At 48.9% G+C, this 16,932-nt stretch overlaps 1 protein-coding gene across 3 annotated transcripts in view; it reads left to right on the top strand.

The window, feature by feature from the left end:
- Positions 1 to 643: 643 nt before the first annotated feature.
- pdzd2 (PDZ domain containing 2) overlaps positions 644 to 16,932 on the top strand; it is a 599,663-nt gene continuing 583,374 nt past the window's right edge. For 2 of the 3 annotated variants that reach the window (XM_038790714.1, XM_038790715.1), the window contains exon 1: positions 644 to 894. The gene's annotated coding sequence lies outside the window, so the exon portion shown is untranslated. Of the gene's footprint in view, positions 895 to 2,027; positions 2,072 to 16,932 lie in introns of all 3 variants that reach the window. The other variant, XM_038790713.1, reaches the window with a different exon arrangement.

Consider the following 16,932-nt stretch of genomic DNA (forward strand, 5'->3'; position numbering starts at 1 on the left):
GGAACTGAAGCTCACTCAACTTAGCGAATGAAGATGCAATTTTAAAGCTAACACGACACGTTGTTTCATGTTGTTTTCTGAAGTGACAGGTTTTGCTGTTCACTCACTGCCTGGGGATTCCGAATCAGTCGATTAAGTTCATAGTTCCTGCTGATCATTTTTGAATGTCCACTTAAACTCCCCCCTCCCCCAAACGTGTATCATTACAGGTAATGTAAAAACTTAATCCTTACGTCAGAAATCCAATGATTTCTGAATGTAATAAAACGAGACCCGACACATTAAAGCGCTTTTGTCTTCCTCAATAAGATGATCTGTTACAGTAAATTATGGGTTGGCTGTTATTTATTGCCCAGAGGCTTATGTGGCTTATGCAGCTGCCCTGCACTTTTGCTAATAGTCATTCGGTTAGTTACAATCAACAGAACAAGCTGTTGCAGATCCTGACAGATCGCGCGATTAGATTGCCCACCTCTGCTATCATCACCGCGGTGGGAACCATTCAAACCCAACTTGGCGTCTGCAGTGCCGCCCCGCCCCCTCCCCAGCTCTCACTGGGCAAACAGCACCCAGAGCGGGCTGTCAATCAGCGGGTTTGGGGCGGGAGCGGATGGGGGAAAGAGAGCGCGAGCTGCTCACACACTGCAGCCAAAAGGGAGTTTGAGACTCATCGAAGCTGGGCATCGCCAACAAGAGCTGCCCTCAGGAGTGGGGGGAAAGTTCAGCAGCGCCTCCTCTCCTGTTACCTCAGCCGCTGATGAAATAATATCAATTGGGGTGAAATGATGGAAAATGCCTAAGAGTGGGCGACATGGGTAAAGATCAAGAGAAACCGAGTGTTTGAGAAAAAGCATCAGTGGACCCGAATAGCAGGGACAAGAAGCGGTGTTTCAGGTAAGCGGTACATCCCTCAGGGTTTTGATGCTTGCCAGTTGCTCATCCAGCCACACAAACTCTCCAGCAGAAATGTTGGGTTTGGTCTGCGGAAAAATGATAGTCGAGATTGCTCGGACTCACTGCTGGATGCATCCTATAAATTTAAACTTCTCCACAGCCCATCGCTGAAGAATGGCAGGAGATGATCAGGTCAGTTTTGGTTCAGCAGCTATAGCTCGCATTTATGAAGCGCCTTTGAGGTAATAAAACGCTTCACGGTGCTCCACGAGAACGTTACGAAACAACATTTGACACGAAGCCACCCAAGAATATATTAGGACACATGAGCATCTTGAAGGAGGAAAGAGGGCCACAGGGGTTTAGGGAGGGAATTCCGCAGATTTGGGCTGAGGCCCCTGAAGGTGCACCAATGGTGGAGCAATTTGGATGTGCAAAGAGTTGGAAAAGTGCAGAGTTCAGAACTGCCTGTTTTTCAACCCGAACTAACTTTATTCTTTTAACATTTCCGCAGACTGTTTTCTCATCGGGTTATGGGTGTCAAGCCCATGTGAATGAATAATAAGCACAGTTAAACAAAAAAGGCAAATGAAATCTCTCCATCTTTTTTATCAAACATTCAGTGAGGGTTTCCCAGTACTGGTTCTCCTATTCTCCTATCTCATTAGCTGATATTGCTGTTTGACTCCCTTCCACTGTTGAGAAATTACTAGACCAAGCTGCTGAGCTCAGAGAGAAACAGTTCCAAATTTGCATGATGGTAGGAGTTCATGACAGCTTTTTTGCATTGGTAGCCAAAGAGTATGAAATAACAGAAATCTGTCTCCTCCTGAGTCGAGCCAACCGGGGAAATGTTAATTCTCTCCAGTGGCAAATGATGCAGCTCTGTACTGTCAAAACCAGGGGGTCTCTGTACTTACTGAAATCAACATCCCACACAAAGGCTTTTGAAGCCTCCAGCGTGCTAACATTATGGGTGCTTCTCCAAAGATGCATGCATGGATTGTAACTCTTACAATTTTCTACAGATAAACTAATTTAATCTTTACTTCCTAAACCTCATCCGCAAAAACTAATTTTATCTATCTTCCCTCTGCTGAGTTTTCAGTGTTCTCTCTCTTTTCCCCACACAGTGACTGCACTTCAAAGGCACGGTTCTGAAGGGCGCAATATAAATGTAAGTTTCTTTTCTTTAGATTCCAACCTTAGCAAATCATCTGCAACCAAGAGTTGCAGGCACATAACTGCCACCTCCCCCTCCACCGGAGCTGTGCTTTTATGTACACCTGCCACCTGTTTTGTGTATATCTCTGACCAAAGTCCGAGGCAGGCAGATTTCCTTTTCAAAAAGATTTTATAGTTGGTTTGCACAATATTTTCTTACTCTATTCCAGTCAATTCCAGACTTTTGGCAGCCTACAGTATTGTCAGATTTTTCTAAGTGCTTGCGCTGGCTTTGCTAGGGATGAGTGACAAATAAGCTTATTAAGTTCCTGTGCACCGCCAGGTTCTAATTATAAAGTTAGTAATTTTGCTCAGACAATACACAATAAAAAAGAGAGACAATCAGCTTTTGTTGTAACCAGATTTACTGTCATTGTAAGAATGTCACTCATCAGTTACCGCTTTCACCCCATTGAGAGAAAGGCATGATAGTTAGGAATGAATGTGAGGGATTATATTTCACATTTGATGTTATTATGAATAAGTCTAATCTTATGAACAAATGTTTAGAAGCTTTTATTAAGCTAAGGCAGCACAGTGGTTAGCACTGCTGCCTCACAGCACCAGGGATCCGGATTTAATTCCGGCCTTGGGTGACTGTGTGGAGTTTGCACGTTCTCCCTGTGTCTGTGCGGGTTTCCTCCAGGTTCTCCGGTTTCCCCCCCAGTCCAAAGATGTTCAAGTTAGTTGGATTGGTCATGCTAAATTGCCCCTTAGTGTCCAAAGATGTGCAAGTTAGGTGGGGTTACGGGGATTGGGCGGGGGACTGGACCGAGGTAGGCTGCTGTTTCAGAGGGTCAGTGCAGACTTAATGGCCAAATGGCCTCCTTCTGCACTGTAAGAATTCTGTGATTCGAAGTAGAAAACTAGGCGGGGCCTGGATGATGCCAGGCAGTTGGTATGGGTAACGTGGCTTGAGTTCACGTGTCCGCTGGTGACAAAAATTCACTGAAATCCTTAAACACATTTACAATTTCTCCACAAGATAAAAATGAATAGAAAATGGACTACAATGGCTTTAAAAAAAAAAGACTTCTTGTGTCCAGCTAGAAATATCTGGACTCAAACAGGCTGTCCAGTTATAAATAGGACAGCTGTTAGCCTTACAAATGAAGTTGGAGGGGCATCTGAGTCTCGGAGTAGCTGATGAGTCTCTGTGGTTTGAGTTGGCAGTTTTGGGAGGGTCTGAATTCTAGAAAATTGTTTGCAGCTGCTGATTGAAATTACTGGGATTCTGATGGGTTTCCCACTTAGTCCCTTTGCTGGTGATTTTCAGTGACAAAATCATGAAATGAAATTCATTCAGATTTAACAAGATCTAAATTATACCTATTCCTGATAAATCTTCCATTTTAAAGCCAAGCATATAAAAAAAATCTCTTCCACCCTAATGCAGCTTCATTCAAACATCAACATCTTTCAAATGTTACACTGTGGCATTCTTTATTAGCAGATCTTCACTGGAAATATATATTACTTCAAGCAAGTTCATTTATTTCATGATGTGTTTAATAGGAATATAGGAGCAGGAGTTGGCTATTTAGCCTCTCAAGCCGGTTCACCATTTAGTGGGATATGTGACCTGACTCCATGCGCTCACTTTTGTCCCTAATCCTTCAATACGCTTGGTTCACCAAAATCGAACATTCTTAGATTTAAAGTGACCTGCGGTGTTTATTAAAAAAAGGCGGCATGGTAGCACAGTGGGACTTCCGGTGGCGGCAATGCGGAGCTAAGCCGCACGTTCGGCAGCTCCCGCTTTCGTAGGACTTGTGGGCTCTTTTAAGGGCCCCAAACAGCGCTGATTCGACGATTCCCGGTGTGTGAAGGAGTCTGGAGTAATACCCCCCGGGATTAATGGTGCGGACCCGGAGTGGGGCGAGGAAAAAAGCGGCAGCAGCTCCCCTGGAAAAGCGGGGGAAGGTGGACAAAATGGCGGCCGGTGGAGCCCCCGAGGAGTGGAGGCAGTGGGCGCAGGAGCAGCAGGCGGCCCTTCTGCGCTACTTTGCGGAGCTGAAAGTGGAGTTGCTGGACTCTTTGAAGGTTACTACAAGTAAGCTGCTGGAGACCCAGCCAACCCAGGGTGCAGCAATCCTTGAGTTGCAGCAGCAGGCCTCTGAGCGCGAGGATGAGGTCTCGGCCCCGTGGGGAAGGTGGAGATGCACGAGGCGCTCCACAAAAAGTGGCAGGATCGCTTTGAGGAGATGGAGTTTCGGTCAAGGAGGAATAACTTGCGGATCCTGGGCCTCGCGGAGGGGCTGGAGGAGTCGGACCTGCCGGCTTATGTGGCCGTGATGCTGAACTTGCTAGTGGGGGCAGGATCTTTCCATCTCCCCCTGGAGCTGGAGGGGGCCCACAGAGTACTGGCCAGGAGGCCTAAGGCGAATGAGCCCCCGTGGGCGGTGCTGGTGTGGTTCCATCGGTTCAGTGACTGGGAATGTGTGCTGCGATGGACCAAGAAGGTGAGGAGCAGCAAGTGGGAGAATTCGGTAGTGCGCATCTACCAGGACTGGAGTGCGGAGGTGGCCAAGTGGAGGGCCGGGTTCAACCGGACGAAGGCGGTGCTCCACAGCAGGCAGGTGAAATTCGGCATGCTGCCGCCTGCGCGCTTGTGGGTCACCTACAAGGACCGGCATCACTATTTTGAGTCCCCGGAGGAGGCGTGGGCCTTTGTGCAGGCTGAAAAGTTGGACTCGAACTAGGGATTGGGGACTGTGGGGGTTTTTTGTATCACTGTTTATGCTGTTGCTGGCTATTCTGTTTTTGTTTCTGCTTTCGGATGGTGTTGGTTATGGTTTTGTGTTTTGGGGGGGGGGGTCGGGGGTCTGTTTTTTTGTACGGGGTTGGTGGATGGGTTGGGACTGTTATTTGGGAGCTGCGTTGAGGGGGTGGGGTGGGGCAGTGGAAAGCGCGGGCTTTCCTCTGGTTTCCCGCGCTGCGGGACGAGGGGGGTGGAGCTGGAGGCAAGGGGCGTGGATATCAGTTCCCTTTTCCCGCGCTGAAGCGGTGCCAAGGAGCTGCTGCGGGGGGGGGGGGGGGGGGTGACCCCATATCGGGATGGGTCGGAGTTAGGGCGGGAGCTGCCGGGGTCAGCAGAAGTCAGCTGGCTCACGGGAGTACTATGGAGGGAGTGTCGTGGCTAGGAGGGGTCCTAGCCTGGGGGGGTGGGGGGTGGGGGGGGGGGGGGGGGGATACCGGGTTGCTGCTGGATTGGCCGGGGGGAGCTGGTGCGGGTCGGGGGGGTCGGGGTGAGGTTCTATCGCCATGGGAAACGGGCCGAGTGGGGGGTGCTGGCCAGGGGCGAGCAGTCGATGGGCTATGGCTAGTCGGCGGGGGAGGGGGGTGAGGTGCCCCCTGATCCGGCTGATCACGTGGAACGTGAGGGGGTTGAATGGGCCGGTCAAGCAGGCCCGGGTGTTTTCGCATCTGAAGGGGCTGAAGGCGGACGTGGCCATGCTTCAGGAGACTCACCTGAAGGTGGCGGACCAGGTTCGTCTGAGGAAGGTGTGGGTGGGGCAAGTTTTCCATTCAGGGCTCGACGCGAAGAACCGGGGGGTGGCGATCCTGGTGGGGAAGAGGGTGGCGTTTGAGGCGTCTGAGGTGGTGGCTGATAGTGGCGGCAGATATGTGATGGTGAGCGGTAAGCTGCAGGGGGAGAGGGTGGTGTTGGTAAATGTATATGCCCCAAATTGGGATGATGATGGTTTCATGAGGCGTATGTTGGGCCGCATTCCTGACCTGGAGGCGGGGGGCCTGATCATGGGGGGGGACTTCAATACAGTGCTGGATCCCCCACTGGATCGTTCTAGTTCTAGGACAGGCAGGAGGCCGGCGGTGGCCAAGGTGTTGAGGGGGTTTATGGACCAGATGGGAGGGGTGGATCCCTGGAGGTTTGGGAGGCCGAGGGCTTGGGAGTACTCTTTTTTCTCCCACGTGCACAGGGTTTATTCCCGTATTGATTTTTTTGTCCTGAGTAAGGGGCTGGTCCCGAGGGTGGAGGATGCCGAATATTCGGCTATAGCGATTTCGGACCATGCTGCGCATTGGGTGGATCTGGAGATGGGGGAGGTGCGGGACCAGCGCCCGCTTTGGCGCCTGGACGTGGGGCTGTTGGCTGATGAGGAGGTGTGCAGGAGGGTCCGGGGATGTATTGAGAGGTACCTCGAGGCCAATGATACTGGGGAGGACCGGGTGGGGATGGTGTGGGAGGCTCTGAAGGCAGTGATTAGGGGGGGAGCTGATTTCCATCCGAGCTCACTAGGGAGAGGGGGGAGAGGAGGGAGAGGGAGAGACTGGCGGGGGAGCTGCTGAGTGTAGATAGGAGGTATACGGAGGCCCCGGAGGAGGGATTGTTGGGGGAGCGGCGTAGCCTGCAGGCTAAGTTTGATTTACTGACCACCAGAAAGGCGGAGACACAGTGGATGAAGGCGCAGGGAGCGGTCTATGAATATGGAGAGAAGGCGAGCTGGATGCTGGCGCATCAGCTCCGCAAGCGGGACGCGGCTAGGGAGATTGGTGGAGTGAAGGATAGTGGTGGGAACGTGGTGCGGAAGGGGGTAGAGGTCAATGGGGTCTTCAGGGACTTCTACAGGGAACTGTACCGGTCGGAGCCGCCGTTGGTGGTGGGGGGAATGGAGAGCTTTTTGAACAGGCTGCGATTTCCAAGGGTGCAGGAGGAGCAGGTGGAGGGACTGGGGGCGCCGATCGAGTTGGAGGAGCTGGTTAGAGGGATTGGCCACATGCAGTCGGGGAAGGCGCCGGGACCGGATGGATTCCCGGTTGAATTTTATAAAAAAATATGCGGACCTGTTGGGCCCCCTGCTGGTTCGGACCTTTAACAAGGCATGGGAGGGGGGAGTTTTGCCCCCGACGATGTCACGGGCGCTGATTTCCCTGATCCTGAAGCGAGATAAGGACCCCCTGCAGTGTGGATCGTATAGGCCAATTTCACTGTTGAACGTGGACGCCAAGTTGCTGGCGAAGATCTTGGCCACTAGAATAGAGGACTGTGTGCCGGGGGTGGTACATGAAGATCAAACGGGTTTTGTGAAGGGGAGGCAGCTGAACACTAACGTGCAAAGGCTGCTAAATGTGATAATGATGCCAGCGGCAGAAGGAGAGGCGGAGATTGTGGTGGCATTGGATGCGGAGAAGGCCTTTGATAGGGTTGAGTGGGAGTACTTGTGGGAGGTGTTAGAGAGGTTCGGGTTTGGGGTGGTGTTTATTAAATGGGTGAGGTTGCTGTACGAGGCCCCGATGGCGAGTGTAGCGACAAATGGGAGGAGGTCCGAGTACTTCAGGCTCCACCGTGGGATGAGGCACGGGTGCCCCCTGTCCCTCTTGCTTTTTGCGTTGGCAATTGAGCCTCTGGCCATGGCGCTCAGGGAGTCGGGGAGGTGGAGGGGTCTGGTGCGGGGTGGGGAGGAGCACCGAGTGTCACTTTATGCAGATAACTTGCTGTTGTATGTAGCAGACCCGGTGGGGGTAATGGAGATTCTTGCTGAGTTTGGGAGTTTCTCGGGCTACAAGTTGAATCTGGGCAAGAGTGAGCTGTTTGTTGTACACCCGGGTGATCAGGAGGAGGGGATTGGTAGGCTCCCGTTAAAAAGGGCAGTGAGGAGTTTTTGGTACCTGGGGCTTCAGGTGGCTAGGAGTTGGGGGACTTTGCATAAGCTTAATTTTACTAGGTTGGTGGAGCAGATGGAGGAGGTGTTTAAAAGGTGGGACATGCTGCCGCTGTTGTTGGCGGGTAGGGTAGAGTCCGTTAAAATGACGGTGCTCCCGAGGATTTTGTTCCAGTGCCTCCCCATTCTTATTCCGAGGGCCTTTTTTAGGAGGGTGAACAGCAGCATCACGGGATTTGTTTGGGCGCACGGGACTCCGAGGGTGAGGAGGGTCTTTTTGGAGCGGGGCAGGGATAGAGGGGGGCTGGCGCTGCCCAACCTCTCTGGGTACTATTGGGCGGCTAATGTCTCGATGGTACGCAAGTGGGTAATGGATGGGGAGAGGGCAGCATGGAAACGGATGGAGATGGCGTCCTGTGGAGACACGAGCCTGAAGGCACTGGTAACGGCGCTGTTGCCGCTCCCTCCAACGAGGTACACTACGAGCCCAGTGGCGGCGGCCACCCTCAGAATTTGGGGGCAGTGGAGGCGACACAGGGGGGAAGTGGGGTCTCGGTGGAGGCCCCGCTGCGGGGGAACCACCGGTTTGTCCCAGGGAACATTGATGGCGGGTTCCGGGGTGGCACAGGGCGGGCATAAGGAAGTTGGGAGACCTGTTCATTGATGGGAGGTTTGCGAGCCTGGGTAAGCTGGAGGAGAAGTTTCAGCTCCCCCCGGAGAATATGTTCAGGTACCTTCAAGTCAAGGCGTTTGCTAGGCGGCAGGTGGAGGCTAAGGGATATGGTGCTTTCGGGGCTGTGGGTCGGGGATGGGAAGCTGTCTGACATCTACCAGGTGGTGCAGGAGGTGGAGGAGGCGTCGGTAGAGGAGCTGAAGGCTAAGTGGGAAGTGGAGCTGGGGGAGCAGATTGAGGAGGGGACATGGGCGAACGCCCTGGAGAGGGTGAACTCCTCCTCTTCATGTGCGAAGCTTAGCCTCATCCAGTTCAAGGTACTGCACAGGGCTCATATGTCCGGGACGAGGATGAGCAGGTTTTTTGGGGGTGAGGACAGGTGCATTAGGTGTTCGGGGAGCCCAGCGAACCATGCCCATATGTTTTGGGCATGCTCGGCAATGGGGGAATTCTGGCAGGGGGTGGCGATGACGGTGTCGAGGGTAGTAGGGTCCAGGGTCAAGCCAGGCTGGGGACTCGCAATATTTGGGGTTGGGGTGGCAACCCGGGGGGGAGGGGAGGGAAAGGGGAGGGGGGGGGGGGTTCAGGGGGGTATTGTTTATGTTAATTTAATTTATTTTAAATTTATTTTGTTGTTCATCGGGTTTGGGGGGGGGCTCGTTATATGCGTTGTTACCGGTCCGGGGGGTGTTTATTATTGTTATTATTATTGTTTTGTTGTTATACATTTTTCAAAAATTTCAATAAAAACTATTTTTTAAAAAATGGTAGCACAGTGGTTAGCACTGTTGCTTCACAGCACCAGAGACCCGTGTTCAATTGCCAGCTTAGGTCACTGTCTGTGCGGAGTCTGCCATTCTCACCGTGTCTGCGTGGGTTACCTCCGGGTGCTCCGGTTTCCTCCCACAAGTCCCGAAAGACATGCTTGGACATTCTAAATTATCCCTCTGTGTACCCGAACAGGCGCCGGAGTGTGGTGACTCGGGGATTTTCACAGTAACTTTATTGACACGTTAATGTAAGTCTACTTGTGACACTAATGAAGATTATTATTATTGCAGTAAAGAGTTCCAAACTCTTACCACCATTGTGTGGAAGGGTTTCCTAATTTCACTGCTGAAAGGGCTAGCTCTAATTCTCAGAATCTAATCTAATCTTGAGAGTATAACATTATATAAATGATTTTATTTGATGTTCTACAGCTCATGTTATAGAGTCATAGAGTTTTCCAACACAGCAAGTGGCCCTTCGGCCCATCGTGTCTGTGTCAGCCATCAAGCACATATCTATTCGAATCCCATTTCCCAGTGCTTGGTCCGTAGCCTTCTATGCTCTGGCATTTCAAGTGCTCATCTAAATGCTTCTTAAATGTTGTGAAGATTCCCACCTCTACCATCTTTTTCAGACAGTGAGTTCCAGATTCCCACCACCCTTTGGGTGAAGAAGATTTTCCTTAATTTCCTTAAATCTGTGCCCCCTGTTTATTGACCACTCGGAAGGGAAAAGCGTCTTCCTATCTCCGGCCGTCATAATTTTGTACACCTCAACCAGTTCCCCCCTCAGCTTTCTTTGCTCTAAGCAGAACAGCCTCAGCCTATCCAGCCTCTCTCCAACCCTCCTGCCCAGGCAACATCCTGGTGAATCTCCTCTGCACCCTTACTAGTGCAATCACATCCTTCCTATAGTGTGGAGACCGGAACTGTATACAGTATTCTAGCTGTGGCCTAACAAGTGCTTTATACAGCTCCATCATAACCTCCCTGCTGTTCTATTCTGTGCCTCGGCTAATAAAGGCAAGTATCCCATATGCCTTGGCAACTGCCTTATCTAGCTGCCCTGCTGCCTTCAGGAATCTTTGGACATGCACCCCAAGTCCTCTGTACTTCCTAGCATCCAGTTCATTGTGTATTCCCTTGCATTGTTAGTCCTCCCAAGATGCATCACCTCACACTTTTCAGGGTTAAATTCCATCTGACCAGCCCGTCAATATCATCCTGTAATCTATATTACAGAACTAAAGGAGCACAGGAGTAGGTGCAAAAAACAGTTTACAAGGATGATACCAGAACATCGAGGGATGGATGAAGAGGCTGAGTCTCATTTCTCTGGAAAAGAGAAGGCTGAGAGTGACATAATTATTGGCTTTAAAATTACAAAAGTTTGTAAGAAAGTAGATTTAAGAGGGAGTGTTTCTATTTGCGTGGAACAACAAACTTAGTGTCAATCAATATAATGGTCACCAAGAAATGAAATCGGGAATGTGGAAGATCTTTGGGGAGTCAGGAGCTAAGTTACTCGTTGGAGAATTCCCAGCCTCTGACTTGCTCCTGTTGCCATGGTGTTGCCACAGGCGGTACGGTAGCACAGTGGTTAGCACTGTTGCTTCACAGCGTCAGGGACCCGGGTTAAATTATCGGCTTGGGTCACTGTGCGGAGTCTGCATGTTCTCCCTGTGTCTGCGTGGGTTTCCTTCCATATGTCCCAAAAGATGTGCTTGTTTGGAATGTGATTAGGACAGTCTGAATTCTCCCTCGGTGTACCCGAACAGACATCTTAGTGTGGCGACTGGGGGATTTTCACAGTAACTTCATAGCAGTGTTAATGTAAACCTACTTGTGACACTAATAATAATAATAATAATTATTATTATATGGCTAGTCTAGTTAAGTTTCTGGTCAACCCAAGAATTGTTAATGGTGCCAACACCTGGTAGGTGGTGAAGTTCTGGAGTGCACTGCCTGGGATGGTGGTAGAGATGGGAAAAGTACCTGGATGAGCATTTGGCACGACTATGCTATGGACCAAGTGCTGGCAATTGGGATTAGTTGGCAAGTCAGGTGTCTTTCATGTGTCGGTGCAGACTTGATGGGCCGAAGGGCATCTTCTGCACTGTATTATTCTGTAATTTTGAGAATTTAAGAAAGAAATGAAAAAATTCGAACATGAATTCCAAAGAGAAAATTTAGAAAGAGAGGATATTAATAGGGGAAGAGGCTGAAGCCCTGCAGGACACCCTGCCCGGGCCTTGGGTGGAAAGGGATTAGACTCACTCAAGGGCCCTCTTTCCACGTCGGGAATTACCCCGAAGTGTGCATCCACTATGCCCCCCCCCCCCCCCCCCCCCCCCCCGACTCCCACCCTCCTTCGGCCTCTCCATCAAGAACATCAATCTTCATTCCCAAAGCCGCCAGGGCCTCACCTGCCCACTGACATCTTCAATGCTTACCTGCGACTGGTGCAGCTCAGTCTGCAGAGCTGCCGACAGCTCTCCTGAGTCGGGACTTCATCCACGTGAGGAGCGGTAATTGACTGTGAGGCTTCTGTGATCAGCAGGGATGCATTCCCCACTGACTATTTGAGTGGTGGGTTAGAAAATCCTGCCATGTGAAAGTTACTTTCCAAAATGTTTTTTGAGGTTTATTCAACCCTAGCCAATCAGTCTTGCATGTTTCAGCTCCAGAAGCCTATCGGCAAAAGTTTAAATAAATCAGTTAGGACTGATGGGGTAAGCCATTTAGGACTGAGATGAGAGAAGTTTCTTCACCCTGAGAGTGGTGAGCATGTGGAATTCTCCACCATGTTGGCCTTCACCGGCCAGGGCATTGAATATGAAAATTGGAAAGTCATGCTGCAGCTGTACAGAATCTTCGTTAGGCCATATTTGGAATATTGCGCACAATTCTGGTCGCCACACTACCAGAAGGATGTGGAAGACTTGGAGAGGGTACAGAAGAGGTTTACTAGGATGTTGCCTGGTCTGGAAGGTATTAGCTATGAGGAGAGGTTGGATAAACTTGGATTGTTTTCACTGGAACGATGGAGGTTGAGGGGCGACCTAATAGAGGTTTACAAAATTATGAGTGTCATGGACAGAGTGGAGAAGTCAATTATTAACGGACATAGGTTTAAGGTGTGAGGGGGAAAGTTTAGAGATGTGTGAGGTAAATGTTTTACACAGAGGGTGGTGATTGCCTGGAAAGCGCTGTTGGGGGAGGTGGTGGAAACAGATACGACAGTGACGTTTTGGAGACAACTTGAGGAATACAAGAATAAGATGGGAATCAAGGGATATGGACCCCGGAGGTGCAGCAGGTTTTAGTTTAGACAGGGCACCATGGTAGCACAGTGGGTAGCACTGTTGCTTCACATGTTCGATTCCCAGCTTGAGTCACTGTCTGTGCGGAGTCTGCACGTTCTCCCCTTCTCTGCATGGGTTTCTTCCGGGTGCTCCGGTTTCCTCCCATAAGTCCCAAAAGACGTGCTGTTAGGTAATTTGGACATTCTGAATTCTCCCTCTGTGAAACCGAACGGGCGCCGGAATGTGACGACTGGGGAATTTTCACAGTAACTTAATTGCAGTGTTAATGTAAGCCTACTTGTGACAATGAAGATTATTATTATTATTAAAGGACAGTGCAATGTTTACCTGATGCTCTTTCTTGGTTGTATGCTGTAGTTTCAAGTGTAACTTGCCTGCAACAATAATGTTTAGCCAACAGTGCTTTTAGTTAGTTTAGTTACAGGAAATGTCTTTTTGCAAAATCCTGTGTCATCTGTTCATCTACTAATTGGAAATTCAAATTTGTTTTTTTCCAAAGTTATCAGTCTCTCTGGATTGTAACAATCTTTCCTGTTCTGCAATTGGAATTAGTTTATGTTTGAGATGTCGTTGTTTTATGCCAGAATGGTAGAAATGTGTTTTCCCCCATGGGATTTGCCACAGTGACTTTCCAGTCTGATCCATGTGATGCACCACTTGCAGAAGATAGTGTCAACTTAGAAAGGCATATAAGAAAGACAGTGGAACAGCAATGGCAAGGTTTGGGGGGTTATTCAGGGGGCACAACAGAAATTTATCCCAAGGAAGAGGAAACATGCTGAGCGAAGGACAACGCACCCATGGCTGACAAGGGATATCAGGGGCAGCGTAAAAGAAAAAGCATACAGTGTGCTGAGGATTAGTGGGAAGCCAGGGATTGGGAAGCCTTTAATAACAAGTAGAGGTCAACTAAAAATGTAATAAGGGCACAAATGTAATGGCAAGAATGGACATTGGACCACTGGAAAATTAGACTGGGGAAGTAGTAATGGTAAACTAAGAAAATGGCAAACGAACAGAATAGGTACTTTACATCAGTCTTCAGGGTGGACGACACCAGCGGAATACCAAAACGTCAAGAGAGCTGAAAGGTCTGAGGGTGGATACTTTAACCGGACTGGATGGACTATAAACCAGGGTTAGGAAGGAGATAGCTGAGGAGATTGTGGAGGCATTGATGGTGATCTTTCAGGAATCACTGGAGTCAGGGAGGATCCCAGAGGACTGGAAAATGGCTAATGTAACACCCCTGTTTAAGAAGGGAGGGAGGCAGAATTGGGCAAATTATAGGCCGGTTAGCCTGACTTTGGTCATTGGTAAGATTTTAGAGTCTATTATAAAAGATGAGATTGTGGAGTACTTGGAAGTGCATGGTAAAATAGGACTGAGTCAGCACGGCTTTGTCAAAGGGAGGTCGTGTCCGACAAATCTGTATGAGTTCTTTGAGGAAGTAATGAGGAGTTAGACAGGGGAGAGCCAGTGGACGTGATTTATTTAGATTTCCGGAAGATCTTTGACAAGGTGCTGTACAGGAGGCTGCGAAATAAGATAAGTGCCCGTGGTCGTAGGGGCAAGGTAGTGGCATGGATAGAGGATTGGCTGACTGATTGGCTCTCAGAAGTCAGAGAATGGGGATAAAGGGGTCATTTTCAGGATGTCAGCCGGTGACTAATGGGACCACAACCATTCACAATATACATTAATGATCTGGAAGAAGGAACTGAGGGCATTGTTGCTAAATATGCAGATGATCCAAAGATATGTAAAGGGGCAGAATAGCTTGAGGAAGTGGTGAGGCTGCAGAAGGACATGTACAGGCTAAGAGAATGGGCAAAGAAGTGGCAGATGGAATACAATGTGGAAAAGTGTGAGGTTATGTACTTTGGTCGGAAGAATAGAGGCATAGACTGTTTTCTAAATGGGAAAGGCTTCGGAAATCTGAAGCCCAAAGGGACGTGAGTCTCAGTTCAGGATTCTCTTTAGGTTAATGTGCAGGTTCAGTTAGCAGCTTGGAAGGCAAGTGCAATGTTAGCATTCATGTTGAGAGGGCTAGAATACAAGAGCAGGGATCTACTGCCAAGGCTGTAAAAGGCTCTGGTCAGACCCCATTTGGAATATTGTGAACAGTTTTGGGCCCCGTATCTATGGAAGGATGTTCTGGCCTTTGAGGGGGTCCAAAGGAGATTCACAAGAATGATCCTGGGAATGAAGAGCTTGTCACATGAGGAACAGTTGAGGACTCTGGTCTGTAGATCCCATGGGAACTTACAGGATACTGAGAGGCGTAGATAGAGTGGACGTGTAAATTATGTTTCCACTGGTAGGAGAGACTAGAATCCGAGGGCACAGCCTCAGATTGAAGGGATGATCCTTTAAAACAGAGTTGAGGAGGAATTTCTTCAGCCAGAGGGTGGTGAATCTGTGGAACTCATTGCCACAAAAGGCTGTGGAGGCCCAGTCACTGAGCATCTTTAAGACAGGGATAGGTTCTTGATTAATCAGGGGATCAGGGGTTACAGGGAGAAGGCAGGAAAATGGGGATGGGAAACATATGTGCCATGATTGAATGGTGGAGCAGGCCCGATGGGCTGAATGGCCTGATTCTGCTCATATAAATATTGAAGTCTAATGCTCTAATTTGCAATGTGGGTACAGAATTCTTTGCGACAAGGGTAGTGACCAAGACTTGGACATCATGGATATGATATGGAGATGATGAGGGAGTGTTAATTTTCACCTTAAAGGCACATTTTTCATAGAAAAATGTTTTATGGATGTATTCTCATTTGTTTACAAACATGATTTATATTATTGGATCATTATTTATATTATTGGATCATCTTCACTATAAGGGTTCTATGGACATTAGCATGTCCTCCTTCCCAAGCAGTTTGTCATAGATTATCTTTGTCATAGAAGTTACAGTGCAGAAGGAGGTCATTCGGCCCATCAAGTCTGCATGGCCCTTGGAAAGTGCTACTTAAGCCCACACATCCACTTTATTCCAGTAACCTCACCTAACCTTTTGGACACCTAAAGGGCAATTTAACATTGGTCAATCCACCTAACCTGCACATCTTTGGACTGTGGGAGGAAACTGGAGCACCCGGACAAAACCCACACAGACACGGGGAGAAAGTGCAAACTCCACACAGACAGAGTGACCCGAGGCCGGAATTGAACCCGGGACCCTGGAGCTGTGATGCAACAGTGCAAACCATTGTCTCTCCGGGCCTCCTCTGATTTTATCTTGGATTGCATGAATGATTTGTTGACCTATTTTTTAGTGCTGAAGCAAGTTGAATATTGCATTCTGTAGTGATGTGGGTGTAGTCTGTTTATTGCTTGAGTTAAATGGGTGCTTTTGGTGCTGCTTGAACCTTTTGACATAAACAAGGTGGAGTAATTCCTTAGATTACCAGCCTTTAGCACAGATCCAAAGGTGAATTGATGGAAGAACATTAACACTGGACCTGTTCTGCACAAGTTGTGGAGTCTGAAAGGGCTTGAGACAGGCATCCGACAAAATGTTCCTGAACAGAGACAAAGGTCACACTTGTAGGTAAGACTTTTGTGGATGCTTCGCAGTAAAATTGTTCATTAACAGGTTACTTTTGTGGTTGCCTATTTAAACAGCACTTGAGCTAAATAACTCGAATCAAATAGGGAATCACTATCCCATGAGTGATTAGCTGACCTTTCTTTTCCCTTTTCACTGGACTGTTAACCCAGGAATTGCTGCACATGTGAGTGGGGGTAGGCAGCCTGGAGGTTATATTTGCAATGCCACAATCTACAAAGATGAACCTTGCACAACTGAGGGAATGTTGTATTGTCGAAGGAGGCGTCTTTTGAACACAATGTTAAACCAAAGCTCTGTCTGGCCACTTGAGTACGTAAAATATCCCGTGTTCCTATTTGAAGAGCAGGGTGGGGGGGTGGTTCTGCCCCTTGTCTGGTCAATATTTTTCCTTTACCAAAATTGCTAAGCAGATTATCTGTTCATAATTATATTTGCTGCTGTGGGATCTCGCTGCTCACAAATTGTACACACATAGATCATACAGTACAGAAGGAAGCCATTCGGCCCATTGAGTTTGCACCAACCCACTTAAGCCCTCACTTTCACCCTATCCCCTTAACCCCTTCTAACCATTTTTGGACACAAAGGGCAATTTAGTATGGCCAATCCACCTAACCTGCACATCTTTGACCCACACAGGCAGTGACCCAGCGGGGAATCGAATCTGGGACCCTAGCGCTGTGAAGCCACAGTGCTATCCACCTGTGCTAACGTGGTTCCTGCATTTCTTAGATCACAGCAGGGACTACACTTCAGAAGTATTTAATCATCTATAATTTGCTTTGGCACATCTGGAGGTTGCAAAGGTGCTATATAAATGCAAGTTTCTTATTAT

This window comes from Scyliorhinus canicula, chromosome 3 (assembly GCF_902713615.1).
Source record: "Scyliorhinus canicula chromosome 3, sScyCan1.1, whole genome shotgun sequence".
Taxonomy (NCBI): domain Eukaryota; kingdom Metazoa; phylum Chordata; class Chondrichthyes; order Carcharhiniformes; family Scyliorhinidae; genus Scyliorhinus; species Scyliorhinus canicula.